A 14,901-nucleotide genomic window follows, 5' to 3' on the forward strand; every position below is an offset into this window, starting at 1 on the left:
AGCAGTGTTTTCTCCCAGAGTTTTAACATTTGCTTAAAGTAATCGCAACATCTTTCCGAGTCATCGTCGGCTGTCAGCTGGTCTCTGTAGTCTGTGGGTTATTTCCATTAGGCTCCTGGCAAGTTCAGGCAAGTGTCAGGAACATTAGATGCTAAGGAAATCGCCACCTTGTGATATTAACTCAAAGCATGTCTCATGCTTTGCTGCTGTTTTCTTTGAGTCGGCTTACTTTGATTTTTGTCAGCCAGAAATTTCAAAATTAAACGGAGCTGAATTAATCTGGCTGTTTCTATCTCCCCAGAAAGACAGACTTGCCTGATTTCAGCCCTCCAAGCAAACTCTTGCTGCCCTTCCATAGCCCAGGGATTGTTAGGTCTCTGACATGCCAGCTGATTCGGGGGTGCAGAGGAAGCCAAGAGCCCCTCTTACACGCATGCTGTCCTTACAGAGTTCTGCTCTGTAAGGCTTATGCACCCTACCATGTTGTAGAGTGCTCTGGTTTCTTCTCAGGCCTCTGTGCAGGGCTCACACATGCTGTCCTGTGTATTCCCTTTTGGTTTCTTCCTGAATCTCTGTGTGGGGCTCACACACACTGTTTTGTTGTTCCCATCTCCAATATGTTTCTGCATCTGCTGCGCCAGGCTGAGCCTGTCCTGTCTCTGTTCTTAGCATCCTTCAAGCCTGTATTTGCATGTTTATGTAAATGCTGAGTCATCTGGTCTACTTAAAACATATCTATAGAAAACAAAAAAACTGAAAACACTCGGTGACATTTCATTTAGGATGACTCCAGCACAGGCTGACTGACACCCTTAGGTGGGGACCCAGTGTGGGGTTCCATTTGTCCTTCTTCCATGCGGTTGGTTAAGACTGCACATGGAACCCGAGGCTTGACTGGATACATAGGATCATTCCATTGTTTCTCATCTTCTGAAGTTGTACCACTATTAAAATGTGCTGTTTCTCTCTGTGCTGTAGCGCTGGGTTCAGAGGTCATGACTGTGTTCCGAGAAATTTCCTGGATTTTAATAGATGGGATTGTGGCTTTACGTGGCAAAGGTGTGTGTTTGCGTGTGTGCTTGAGTTTGTGCATATACGGAAGCATGCACATCTATGTGTGTAAGGACCAGTGTGCATATCTGTAGTTGTGTGTGCAGATCTGTAGATCAAAGTAATCATTTCGCCCTGGGGAAGCAGCCAGGCATGACAGCGAGTGAGTGTCTGTGCAGGTCACTTGAGGCAGCACCCACTGGATGGTGCCAGTGGAATGCTGTTCTGCCTTCCCTGTGCTTCCCTCTGGCTACTGGCCTCTTGCTGTAGCCTGTTTCCTGTAAGGAACATATATAAATGTACTCATCGTTGCCTGCCAGTTTGGTTCCACTATCAAAAGTTACCATATGAAAGCTACAGGGACAAAGTTGCATCGGATTGGGGCCAAAAGATAATAGCAAGAATGGGGGGCAGGATTGCTTCCATTAGTGTGGAGAGGGTCATCCCTTCAGGGTCTCTACCCTGGGAAACACTGTGGTTGGGTATATGAAGAACATGCAGGGTCTTAACAAGTGGGAGAAGGGGACTGATGTCTAATGGATACTCAGGAAATGGACCCCAGTGACAGGATATTTTGGGAGGCTATCTGGCCTTGCCTCTTGCCTTTTGACCACAAAGACTCCACTGGCTTACCTCCATAATCATGGTGTTCTTGGTGATCAAGCTTCAGGAGGAAAAAACTCTGGACCACCAACATCAACCTCTGCCAATCATTCAGCGAGGCATGAGCCTTATGTTATTCTTGGGCACCCAGCTTAGGACCTCTCCATGCCACTCGCAGCCTGGAAACTGAGGGTATTTCCTATTCTCTTAGTGTCCGCAAATTCAGGTAGCTGGTTAAAAGCAGACTCAGTTGGCTGTGACTGGACATGCTAATTTGAGAAGACGATGCCATAATTCAATTCCCCAAGATGGAGGAGACTAAAGTGGAGCGTGGGTGATAACCTCACTGTCTGGCCATGCTCTGCTTTTGTGCTTGAGGGAGGGACTCTTGGACACTTAGCTGCCATTAGCCTCAGCAGGGCCACTTGGAGAGTGATGGAGAGGACCCTGTGGAGCTCACAACACCTGACACTCAGGGAATATGGAGGAGGATTTTAGGGGCTTCTTTTGTGTGCCTTCTGGGAGATAACTTCAACTGGGCACAGGGGGAGGAGGGCAAGGTGCCGAGCTGTCCCTGTAGAACTGGCCCAGGGTGCTACTTGAATACACAGCCTGGAGAAGGGGACAGGCTGACACTAGAGCTTATGTGCCCTAGGCTAGGGGCTGCCCTGGCTGTACCTCTGACATCATGGAACTAGGACTGGAAATATAGAACTGTTCCAACAGCAGTGGGCAGTTAAGCCCTTCAAGGAAGAACTCTGTGCAACTTGGACTTATCTGCACCCTCTTGCTCGCTTGTTTCTTTAGAGGACAGGCACTTCCTTGTGTGCCCTGGATCCTCAACCCCCAGTGACAACTTAAGCCTCCAAATCTTCTAATTATCTGGCCAAGTATGTTAGCACCGCCCACCCCTCCATGCACAAGTATCTGGCTGTCATATTATCTCCAAGGTCTACCCAAGCTTAGATGGTGAGATCAGAAGTCACCTGCCTGGTGGAGAGGGAGATTTCTATGAAGCTAAGGATATTCCTCCAAGGAATCCTGATCAAGTGTGCGGTGGCAACTATGATGACTTGTAACACCCTGTGGGGACAGACCATGCCTCCCTGGGGACCCTGGGGTGTGGAGGGTGAACCTGGGTGTGGCAGGGTGGATATGTGACTCCTGGGATGGCCTCAGAGCTGCAGCTGGATCCCCTGCAGGGTGGTACTGGAAAGGGATGTGCAGCCTTAGGAGCAGTCACACCAGGATGGGCATTGAGGGGGCAAGAGGCAAGGACCACAGCACTGATCTCCAGGAGGCCTCAGGAGGTGGTGGTAAGGACATCTTTGTGAACACTGGGTCTCCTGGTTAAGCCAACCTAGTCTCTGAGGGCCTTGGTGCTGCCTTCCCAACCCAACTCCTTTGAGCCTCTTTCACCCAGATTCCCTGAAGATATCCTGATGTGTGGATACTGTGGCCGTGGCCTGGGTCTCCTTGACAACATGCCCACAGTGGTCATGCAGTATGCTTTTGTTGCCCAGCCAGCTCTCTGTGAGACTTGCTTTCTCAGTAGACTGAAGACACAGGTTCCCATGCCAGCTGATGAACCATCCCATCAGTGCCCCCAGCCTCTCATCTCAGCAAGGCCCTGATCAGTCAGATTCTAGGAAGAAGTGTAAATCAAGGAGGTCTGTTTCTTGAAGGGCAGGAGAATTTGTCCCTCTGGTGGAGGTGCTGTCCCTCCATCCGGAGTATCACCATTGTGTTTCCTCAGGGCCAGGCCAAGTGAAGTAGCTATTTCTAATGTCACAGTGTCTGAGTCAGAACCTCCCTGCTCAGTGATCACTTGGTCAAGTAAAGCCATGTCCTGACCCAAACCCAGGAGGGACCAGGTAATGTACATTCTGACTGTAGAACTCTGTGCTCATTGTGTGCCTTGAGGGTTTAGTCACATAGCATCTATGTCTTCCACAGGGCTGCTGTATGGGATGAGGAGGGCATGGGAGGAATGTGCCTGGAGGTCAACGATGGACGTCAGGTCAGGGGATGGCGACAGAGCTCTTGGCACACAGTTCCCACACAATCACATGGATGCCCTAATCCATGATAGGAATTCCCATCCAATCTTCCAGCCTGGGTCTCCAGTGTTTTCTCATAGGCAGCAAAGCCTCCAAGAGCTCACTGGAGTTCTGTTTCCTGCAACTCTCATATAACTAGTGTTAGCATTGCTGGCCCCTGCTGTAGGGAAGAGTCAGGTGTGAGCCACTGATGCTTCCTTGTACAGATCTGCAAGCCCTGGGCCTGAGCCACACTCCTTGAGACACCATAAGTTCCCCTTACAGTAACGGCCTCATGAGTTCAGACTTGGGTCTACAGGTGGCATTGTCTGTGCCTACAAAATCAGCCAGAACCCTGTGCTGCCCAGAAGATGGGGAGGAAGTGTCAGCCCACAGCTTGGATCTAGGACTTTAATGTTTAAGCCTTTAAAAGGGTAGGAAAGATGACCTTGCTAGTTAGTGATATCAGCAAGTGTTTTGGAAAAATTGGAAATGTTTTGACTGAGGTTGGCTTTAGGTACATTTCTAAGGGCTCTAACAAGGATGAAAGGCTCAAATGACAGCATGCCAGAAAAGTCACACTTTCTGCAGAATCAAAACAGAGGTCTTAGTGATGGCTCCAGGCAAAGTTCCTTAATCCTTGGCCTTGGTTTGAGAGTCCTTCTTCTGAGTACGACGGGACGTATGTGAGAGAGTATGTGCAAGCACGCCCACGCAACTGTAGGTATGTGATTGTGTTTTGATGTGGTGTATGTGTATATGTGTGAGCACGTATGCACGAGTGTGACTGGGCAAGCTTGTGGATGTGTGGGTGTTGGGCCTGTGTGAGTGTATGCGATTGTATGTGTCAATGTGACAGTCACTTTCAGTTGTCATCGTAATACAATCTAGAATTCTAGGGAAATGAATCTCAGTGAAGGACAGCCTAAGTTAAGTTGGCTTAAAGGCATGTCTGCGACTTGAGTTGGTCCTGTCACAGACAGTCTCCTGGCACATCACCTCAAAGCCAGGTGAGAACAGAGTGTGTTGTCAAGGGCCTACTGATGAGCTAGTGCTGGTCCTCAGGAAAGTACCCTGGGCGGTACTGGGAGTATGCCGTGAATATGAATCTCTCTCCAGGGAACTGGAGAATGGAAGTGGCTCCCGTATTAATTTTAAACAATGACATCAAGAGGGTCTTGGGGGAAAAGGTGTCTCCCTAGCAGCCTTATTATCACAATCTGGGAGAACCTTTCACTATTTGCTGAAATATTCATAGAAGTATTAAAATTTAAACATTAGTAATTTGTTCTGTATTCATTATTTATTAAGCTTATTTTTTCTTTTGGCAAGTAGCTCCTGATCTTTTCCAAGGAAACAATGGGCAAGAAAAACAGCCCTGGGATCTCCAGCCAGTGAAATTAAAACTTAAATTGATTTTCCTGTACAAAGTGAAAACGAAATAATAAAGATGTTTACAAATGCAGACCGCTTGGAAGCGGAAAGTGGCAGAGCCCCTGGTTCCTCATTTCAGGAATGTAAATTTCACCCCCACAACTCACAGGGTTGAGCCTAGGGCTGATTTGCACCTGGGATTGTATCCTCGATTCCCAGGGGGACACCCAAAGCCTACTAATTGCTCATCCCTTCCTGCTGGTCTGGTGGGATGCCTGCAGGGAGAGACAGCTCTGCCACCCTCAGAGGACCCAAGGCAGCCTCTCAAAGATGGGTGGATATGGCCCCAAGGCTGCTGACCAAAGAGCTCACTGCACCAACTGAACAAGCAGCTCTGGAGAGCTTCCATGAGGACAGGACTCCTTATATAGAAGAAGGGCATGGGAACCTATGGGCTCCGGCTCCCTGGGCTGCAGCAGCAATAGCAGAGTTGGGGGGCTGAAAGCAGCACATAGTTAAGCACCTAGTCCAGGTACCTAAAGCCTAACCTGATAGGTCAGCAGATCTGCAGAATGCTCCAGGAAAGGCATCTCCTCCCTGGAGGCCTCAGTCTTTGCTCCATCCTCCAGAGTGGCTGTCTGGGTTTCACATGCCCCTCACCAGCCATTCCACCTAGGGCTAACCCTAAATGTAAGATGCTCTTGCCTGAGTCCTTTCTGAATAGGTCACAGCACAGGGCAGAAACCAGGACTTCAAATCTACCTCCTGCAGCGTAGTACACTCTGCCATTGCCGTGATCAGACTCTTGGAAAAGTGGGCTTTGAATTGCCAAGGGCTTAACCTGGGTTTCATTTGAAGATTTTGATAAAAAGGAGACCTGACTGCAAGAGGACAGAAACATAAGATGCTGCTGTGAGCAAGTCCCCAGTGGTGAAAAACATTTAGACCCTCAGCTACAGATAAGAGAAGACAAGGGAGCCACCTGTCCACCTGTCCCAGCCTTTAAAGGGCCATCAGGAACCAACCCTCCATGACTGCTCTGCCTTCTGAGTCCATATGGAAGATACTCCTCGCAACAGAGTCAGAAAGAGTCCTAGCTTCACATTCTGCAAGCAACGCCTCTACACCGGATTTATAATACTTTTCCTGTCCTCTCCTCTTCTCCCACTCTGACCTATAACTCGACTCCACAAACATGGCACCAGGACTAGACCAGTTAGTCATAGTTTCTACGATTGTAGAGAGACCATTTGCCAAGAAGTAGGAAAGGGGCACGAAACAATAAAAGCAGTTGCTAATTGTGATTGAATTGTGAGACTACCCCTAAAGAGCCTGAGGCTGCCCGGGCATGAGACCCAGTGTAGCCAAAGGCTCAGATGTTGTAGTCTACCTGCCCTGTTCTGCAGTGACTTGGGGTAAGGCAGTTGCTGCTCACACAGTGCAGAGACTGGAACCCCAGAACCACAGAGCCCCTCACAAAGGATTTCAAAGACCACCCAAGGCTCCTGCTCAGGAAGAGCTCCTGAGATGGCTTCTTGTAATTTGCTGGCTTGCCTTCCTTGCACCATGTGTGTGTGTGCGCGCGCGCGCGCGCGTGTGTGTGTGTGTGTGTGTGTTTGTGTGTGTGTGTGTGTGTGAGAGAGAGAGAGAGAGAGAGAGAGAGAGAGAGAGAGAGAGAGAGAGAGAGAGAGAGAATATGCAGGCTGGTAACAGAATACACTGTGCTAATTTGCTGCTAAGTGCTTTATTGTTGCATTCCCTAACAAGGACATAATTTTTCATAACCAAACCACAGTTATCAAAATCAGGGAAATTAAAACCAGAGAAAACAACTAATGCAAAGGCATTCAGATGCAACCAGCTGTCAGAATGTCCTTTGCATCTTCTCTGCACTCTGGGTCTAACCTAGGATCATGTGACCTATTTTATTTTTATGTCCTTAATGTAAGCTGACATTCAGAGTTTGCATTTCACTTCATCATAGTTTGGGATAAGTTGTGCTTCTTTAAAAAAATCTTTCAATTTCATTTTATGGTATGAAAATTTAAAAATTTGCTATAAAATGACTTATCATATTCTATTACTTCCTTGGTTATACTCATATTTTTAAATAATTGAACTTGGGGACTGGAGAGATGGCTCAGCACTTAAGATAACTGGCTGCTTTTTTCCAGAGGACCTGAGTTCGATTCCTAGAACCCACAAGGCGCTCTCTACTAATGATCTAATGATCTTTTTCTGGCCTCCACAGAAATCAGGCATGCACATGGTGCACAGGCATACATACAGACAAAATACCCGTACACATAAAAATAATAAGCAAACAAGCATATAAATCTGGGGGCTCAGTCGGCAAGGGCACTTGTCAAGCCTGGCCATCTAAGTTTATCTCTGGAAACCACATGTGGAAAGAGAAAGCCAACTCCCAGGTGGTCCCTAACCTCTATGCATGTGTATGCGCACATGTGAAAACAAAATAAAAATTAAAAGGTAACAGAAACTTGAATGGATCTACCTTTCCTTTCTTCTCTCTTTCCTACATTGTTGAGTTTTATTCTTATTTTCAGTGATTCCTTAATTCTACTCATTTGTCTAAATGTATCCCTAGGACATTACAACCTTGGCTGTGGAGTTTTGGTTACCAAAGCAACAGTTAGGGCTACAGGCTGCGCAGACAGCCAGAGCAACCAGGATCCTTGGGTGTCTGTGAGTGTGCTTGGGGAAGAGACTAGCCGTTGACTGAGTGAGCTGAGCGCTGATACACTCTCACCTGAATAGCACAAAAAGGCGGAGGAGCATACATTCTTCTTGGAGCTGGAGAACTCATTTCCTCAGACGTCGACCTTTGTGCTTCTCAGCCCTTTGGACTTGAACTGAGTTGCCATCTGCTTTACTTTTTTTTTTTTTTTTTTTTTGGTCTATCACTTATACTTACTATTTACATGTTGGTCTATCTCATCTCTATCAACTATCTGTCTATCTATCCATCTATCATCTATGATCTCTATCTATCTATCTATCTATCTATCTATCTATCTGTGACCTCTATCTATCTATTATCTATCAGTTTTCTATGCATCTGTGTATCGATCTTCTATCAGCCTACCTACCTATCCATCTATCTGTGCAGTGGTCAGGTTTCTCTGGAGCAACTTGCCTAAAATAATTGGTTTTGACTTTTTACTCTTTAAAACCACCCACGTAAGATGAAACACAGAGAGATTTTGAATGTTCACTATCAATTTGAAATATTTATAACTTTTATTTTTATCATATTTGACCCACAGGCTATTCAGAAGTGTGTCATCTAATTGTCAAATGTCTGGCAGGCTGAAGGTTTTCCTAGATAGCTTCCTGGCACCAAATTTTAATTTAATTTTACTATTAGAGAACATTCAACATAATTTAAATGTCTTGAAGTTTATTAAATTTTATTTTGGCTGAACATACCAACTAAGTGGGCAAATGTTCAATGTGCACCTAAGTCTGAAGTAATCATGAGAGTCCTGCGGGAGCCGTGAAGCCAACATGGATGGGAGTGTTAACTCACTGCTCTGGTTTCAGCTGTTTGTTCCATCAATCAGTAAAAAGTCTTGTTAGAGTATCCCACTATGATTGCAAATTCATATATTTCTTTTTTACTCTCTTGTTGCTTTAATTTTTAAATTATGTTATATGGAGTTTATTAAATGAGCATGGGGGGGGGAGAAGAAAAGGGGGGGTACCCCCAGAGAGACAGAGAAAGAAGAAGGGGGGTAGAGAGAGTAAAAGAGTGGAGAGAGCACTTTAATAGTTAAGAAATGGTTTTTAAAATTTTGTATGTCTTATTGATAAACTGTTTTTTCTGTAATATTGTCTTAAGTCTATTTTGCCTGATATTGAGTAATTAATATTAATTGACTATAGATTACTTTTTGCTCATTATTGACATTTTTGTCTTTTTTTTTTTTTTTTTTTTTTGTCACTTTTCCCCAAACTGTATCTATCTAAAATATAGCCCAAGGGCTGAAAAGAACCTGGACCACTCTTATAGAGGGCCTGAGTTTGTTCCCAGCACCCACGCTGGGAGGCTAACAAGGAGTTCCAATTCCAGAAGAGGGGATCTAACGCCCTCTTCTGGTCCTTGAGGACACCTACAGACACTGCATGGTGACAAAGCATGGGCCCCCACATAAATAAAAATAATAAAAAGAAATCTTTAGCCAGGCCTGGTGGTGCACACCTTTAATCCCAGCACTCGGGAGGCAGAGGCAGGTTGATCGCTGCAAGTTCGAGGCCAACCTGGTCTACAAAGTGAGTCCAGGACAGCCAAGGCTACACAGAGAAACCCTGTCTTGAAAAACAAAACAAAACAACAACAACAACAAACAGACAAACAAACAAACAAACAAAAAAACAAAAAGAAAGGAAGAAATCTTTAAAATATAGCCTCTTGTACTATAAAACAGCATTTGCCTTTTAACTTTTTCCTGCTTGTTTATTGTTTTGGCAATCTGGGGATTGATTTCTGACCCTCCTGCATGCCAGGCCAGCCCCGTGCCCTCAGCCACATGAGCCCTGTGGCCTGGCAAGCCCAGCCTTTTAGTACGGGAGTCTGACCCTCTCCAGCTACCGTAGCTGCTGCCCTGGCTACACTGTTGTTCCTGCCACCTGGCTTCTTTGTCTTTGCCTCTTTTGCTTTTCTGCTCCTTTTTCTCTGTCTCTTTAAAGGCCGGTTAATATATTTTAACTCTCCCGGTGACACTCTTCCTCTGCCTCTTTGCACAGTTATTATAATGTCTCCTCTTAGAGCTAAGAAAAATATCTTCGACATTTCCTACTCAACATCGTGTAAGCACTGATCCCCTTCCCCTAACACAGTGCAGCCCCATGCACTGCCTTCTCCTCACACACACTGTCTCACACTTTAAATCTGTATGAAGGCCATCCTCTTTGTATTAAATAGTTTGCATAATTAAAAAAATTTTTTTATTAATTTATTCTTGTTACATCTCAATGGTTATCCCATCCCTTGTACCCTCCCATTCTTCCCTCCCTCCCATTTTCCCCTTATTCCCCTCCCCTATGACTGTCCCTGAGGGGGATTACCTCCCCCTGTATATGCTCATAGGGTATCAAGTCTCTTCTTGGCAACCTGCTGTCCTTCCTCTGAGTGCCACCAGGTCTCCCCCTCCAGGGGACATGGTCAAATGTGAGGCACCAGAGTACGTGAGAAAGTCATATTCCACTCTTCACTCAACTGTGGAGAATGTTCTGACCACTGGCTAGATCTGGGTAGGGGTTTAAAGTTTGCCGCCTGTATTGTCCTTGGCTGGTGCCTTAATTTGAGCGGGAAACCTGGGCCCAAATCTGCCTATCATAATGTTCTACTTGTAGGTTTCTAGGACCCTCTGGATCCTTCTACTTTGCTATTCTCCCACGCTTCTCTCATTCAGAGTCCCAATAGGATATCCTCCCCTCTGTCCCAGTTTCCTGGTAAGTGAAGGCTTTTGTGGGACATGCCCCTTGGGCTAGTAAGTTTGCATAATTTTTAAATAACCGGACAGTAAAGGAATATAGTCCTTCACACTAACTTACATACGTGTTGCCTTTAGAAAGCTTCTGGTTGCCTTTGTAGATCCACTTCCTATTTTTAAAAATATTTTCTTATTCAGAGATGCATTTATTTTGCCATATCACATATGTGGTAGACACAGAATTCTGGACTATAAGTGTTCTTTCTACTGTCAGTTTCCCATAAGTCAGCCAGCATCTGGCTTGATGGACTTCTTGAGTCTGGAAGCGTGTTTTTCATCTTGGCCATATTTCCTGAAGTTTTTCCCCCTATCGTCTCGCATGCCCTTCTGGGACTCCATTTGTGCATTGCGTCAGGCCACTCACTGTTCCCCACTACTTTCAGAACACTTTCTCTCTTCCTTAGAGTGGACAATTTCTAGCGGTGCAGAGACTTGGGCCTGCCGATGAGTCACTGGGGCTGCTGGCATGGGTCGGGCTGAGCTGGAGTTGGGGTTCTGTGCTTATGGGGGTGACAGAGCCCCATTCTAGACAGGCATACTCATGGGGACCATGGGAAAGCTATTTACCCTTCTTCCCCTTGAAGCCAGGTCTCTCAGCTGCAGAAGCAAAGACTGTGGCCTGTCAGCTCTCTCAGAATCCCAAGGGGCAGGGGCAGGAGCCTTGGACCATTCCACATGCTGTGTGGGTCTTCAAGGACACATACTATCTCCGGCTTCAGCCCAAGATGTTGGACACCCCGATCACCAGCCTATGAGACAGGGTCTAGGAATCTTCAGATCAGGACCCTGGTTAACAACTGAGAGCATGCTCTGTGGCCTCCTTAGGACAGGGTGGTGCCATGATGCTTGATGCTCACTACTTCCTGACAGCTTCCCCATCCTCAAATGGAGAGGCTCCGTTCGATCATATACACGCAAAGCTTTGTGGTCACCACCACTAGGTGTGCTGACCTCTGAGACCTGCAGGCTCAAATCTCAGGCCAGGTTGACCAGGCCTCTCCCTGGAGCTCCCCTTAACTTAGCCGGACTTGTCCTGGGTGACTCCGGGGTTCTGGTGTTGTGGGTGACCACCCCCACCCCCGTACCTATATTGGATACTGATGACCACCAGGTGGCAGCAAAGGAAAGCAGCAGCTGGTCCTGGTCCGAGCTGACCTGGTGTCTGCAGATCTCCTCCCTTCCTCTTCTTTCTTTCTTTTCTCGATGTTTCTTTTCTTCCCTATGTCCATCCTCCCTTCACCTCTGTTTATCTGTTTCTGTCTATCTATTCCCTTCTTCCCTCCTCCTTTCCTCCCTCCCTCCCTCTCTCCCTCCCTCCTCCTTCCCTCCTTCCCTTTTCCTTCCCTCCCTTCCTCTCTCCCTCCTTTTCTCCCTTCCTATTTTTGAGGGTTTACTTAGACTTAGCAAATATCCTGCTTTTAGTTACATAACCCCCCCCCGGCCCCCAGCAGCTGGACAGATCTGTGTAAAAATAACACTTGTCAGGCGTGATTACCTTCCTGTCCTCTGAGCTGAGTTGCCTCACCTCCCTGCAGAGCTATTTAAAGCCAGGCAAGAGGCAGCCCTTCACCCACAGGCTTTGGGCCTATAGAAGGTTTTGGGCGGGGGGGGGGGGGGGAGGGCACAGGGACACCATCACCTGGCCACCTAACTATGGCTGTCATGCAGGAGGAAGGCCTTGGGAAGAAAGGGAGGGTTTAGATTCAGTCAGGACAAGACACAATGAGGTTTGAATGCTCTCGATGCCAATGAGTCTGGGAGACAAGGAGAGCCAGGCCGGTGGATGTACTGGGGGTGGGGATGAGCACTGGGTGCAGGTATATGTCTGCCAAGTGTTAGAGGCACAAGACCATGGCAAAGGCACCTCTGTGCTATTGTAAAGATCTGGACACTCAAACAAAAATGAGCAGACCTAAAGGCAGACCAGCACAGGGGCACATCCCCGGCCTGTCCCCTGCAGCCTGAGGCCTGCTTACTGTCATGGGAAGAGCACAAATGCCCTAGGCAAGACCCTAAAGCAAACTGCAGAGCCAGGTGAGATTCTGCAGTGCCTGAGGGGGATGGCAGAATGCTTGTCCACAAGCCCCTTGCTCACATTGAGACATTCCAGGATAGCAGCCCACGAGTTAAGAGGAGTCCAGAGGGCGCCCCCTGCTTCCTGTAGTCCCTGACCTATGACCTTAGACTCTGCCTTTCAAAGGAAGGGAGGAGTTAGCTGGCACTCCAGCTAGGGGCAAGACTGGGCTCAGGAAGAAAGAGATTGTGGCACAGAAGCTGTGGTCTACCTGGGAGTGGCCTCTTCCGTGTCCAGCCTGGTGGGACGTCTGAGTTGTGGCTTGCAGATCATTTCATATTTTACTGGCCCACTTTTGCTCAGGTTCTTACAGAGCAGTGGCCCGCAACACCCTTCTCACCCACAGCATCAGGGCTTTTCCCAGACCCCAGACTCTGCTTCCTGGCTCTCCTCCTCCTTGAAGACCCACAACTTGCCCCCCTCCCCTCAAAGACCTCCTGTGTTGAGATCAGAGGTCATGGGAAAGCTGCCCTTTTAGGCTTCTTCCACACACAGGCAAGGCCAAGGCCATCTGTCCATTCACCTCAGCTGTTTGCTCTCGGGTGGGGGAGACTGTGCCTGCATCAGCATCCCTGGAGTCAGTTATTGGGCCTCCTGACTCTTATCTCATGTTCTCAGACAGCGGACTTGTGCATCCTGGAACCATAAGAAGCTGCTTTCCAAACTGTTCCTAGATGAGGACAGAATTCTTGGACTACCAGGACTCTGGGACCATCTCAGAGCAGCCATTCCCTCTGCGGAGAAGCAGAAGAACTCCAAAGAGGAATCCCAAGAATAGGCAATCTAAGCTCTTCAACATAGACTGTCCAGGGGCTCTCGCCACTAAACTCACCTGGGCTAGGAAAGAAAGTGATCAGGTGACCAGGATGACCAAGCAAAGGGATGTGCAGACATGCTAGTACACACGCGCGCACACACACACACACAGGGACGCATGCATATACACTCATATGCACACATAAGCATAGCATACGTACATACCAATGTACATATATGTGCATGCACAAGCATACTTGTGTGTATACATAGGTAATGCAGCCTCATATATACCTTCATGCACATGTCTGTATGTACACACAACAGGCATGCATATACACACTGCAAACAACTCTGACGATGGTGGTGAAAACACAAGGTGAACGTGGGACGTCTTCTTGTCTGCTTGTGAGAATGTGCTACAGTAAGGGAGGGTTGCTTTCAAGGGGCAGATGGAATCTCTACCCAGTGATGGTGCTGCCCCAGAGCACTACGGACACCTGGCAGAGGCATGGCTGCCGGACTGTTCAAGTGTTCTACCTTACAAAAAAAAGCCTCTGCTGAGCATGGCCCAAGCAATTGCCACAAGCAGCATGTCAGCAGCCATTAATTTAGGCAGGAGCCCTCCAAGGATGCCAGCTTGGCAGGCAGATTTCTGATGTACAGAAACTAAACTGGTCTCCAAGCATCTCTCCAGAAAATAAGAATTAATTGCTTTTTAATTAATGTGTGCCACATGTATTCCTTTTCAGTGGCTGCAAAGACAAACAAAAAAATTTTAACACAAACTTGGTGGCTTTTGACAACCTAAACATACTTTTCCAATGTTCAGAGGTCATTGGCCCATCCAGGCCTTCTGGTGACCCACATTGTTAGATGTCTGGGTGATGGCATCCCTGGATCGAGAACCATGTCCACCTTCAAAGCTGATATGTTTTCAGCTTTCTCTCTATAGTCTCTGTCTCCTCTGGACTCTGTCTGTGGAACCCACAGGAGGAGTCCGGAGTGACTCCTGCCTCCAGGACAGCTGTCTGCCAGCTGTTCTTTATCTGTAGTGTTGGACCCTTTTGGTCTATAGATTCCATATTCTGGGTTTCAGGACATGGACATCGCTGGGGACTGCTGCCTTGCCAGCCACATCATGCTTGCTAAGTTGCTGTAACGGCAGAGAAACCCAGAGGATATCGTGTTATCCAGGTGATCAGCAGGGGACAAATGAATGGCACCGATATGCTTCTCTGAAAACAACCAAGGATAGCATCTGTGTTCTGGAAAAAGAAGCCATTCTGTTGTACAAAACAGAAGGACATAGCTCAAGACAGCTGGTCAACAGGAGCTCTAAATTCAAGGGCACTCAAGGAATTGCTTCAGCCCTGGACCCTGGTGACTCAAGTTCTAACTCAGCCCCAGACTTTGAAAGGAGTCCTTGGCTGAATGGGCCCTTCGGGGGTGGGGGCAGGGTCGTGCTAGGGCAGGGCTGCAGCACTGT

This window comes from Acomys russatus, chromosome 5 (assembly GCF_903995435.1).
Source record: "Acomys russatus chromosome 5, mAcoRus1.1, whole genome shotgun sequence".
In the NCBI taxonomy this organism is placed as follows: domain Eukaryota; kingdom Metazoa; phylum Chordata; class Mammalia; order Rodentia; family Muridae; genus Acomys; species Acomys russatus.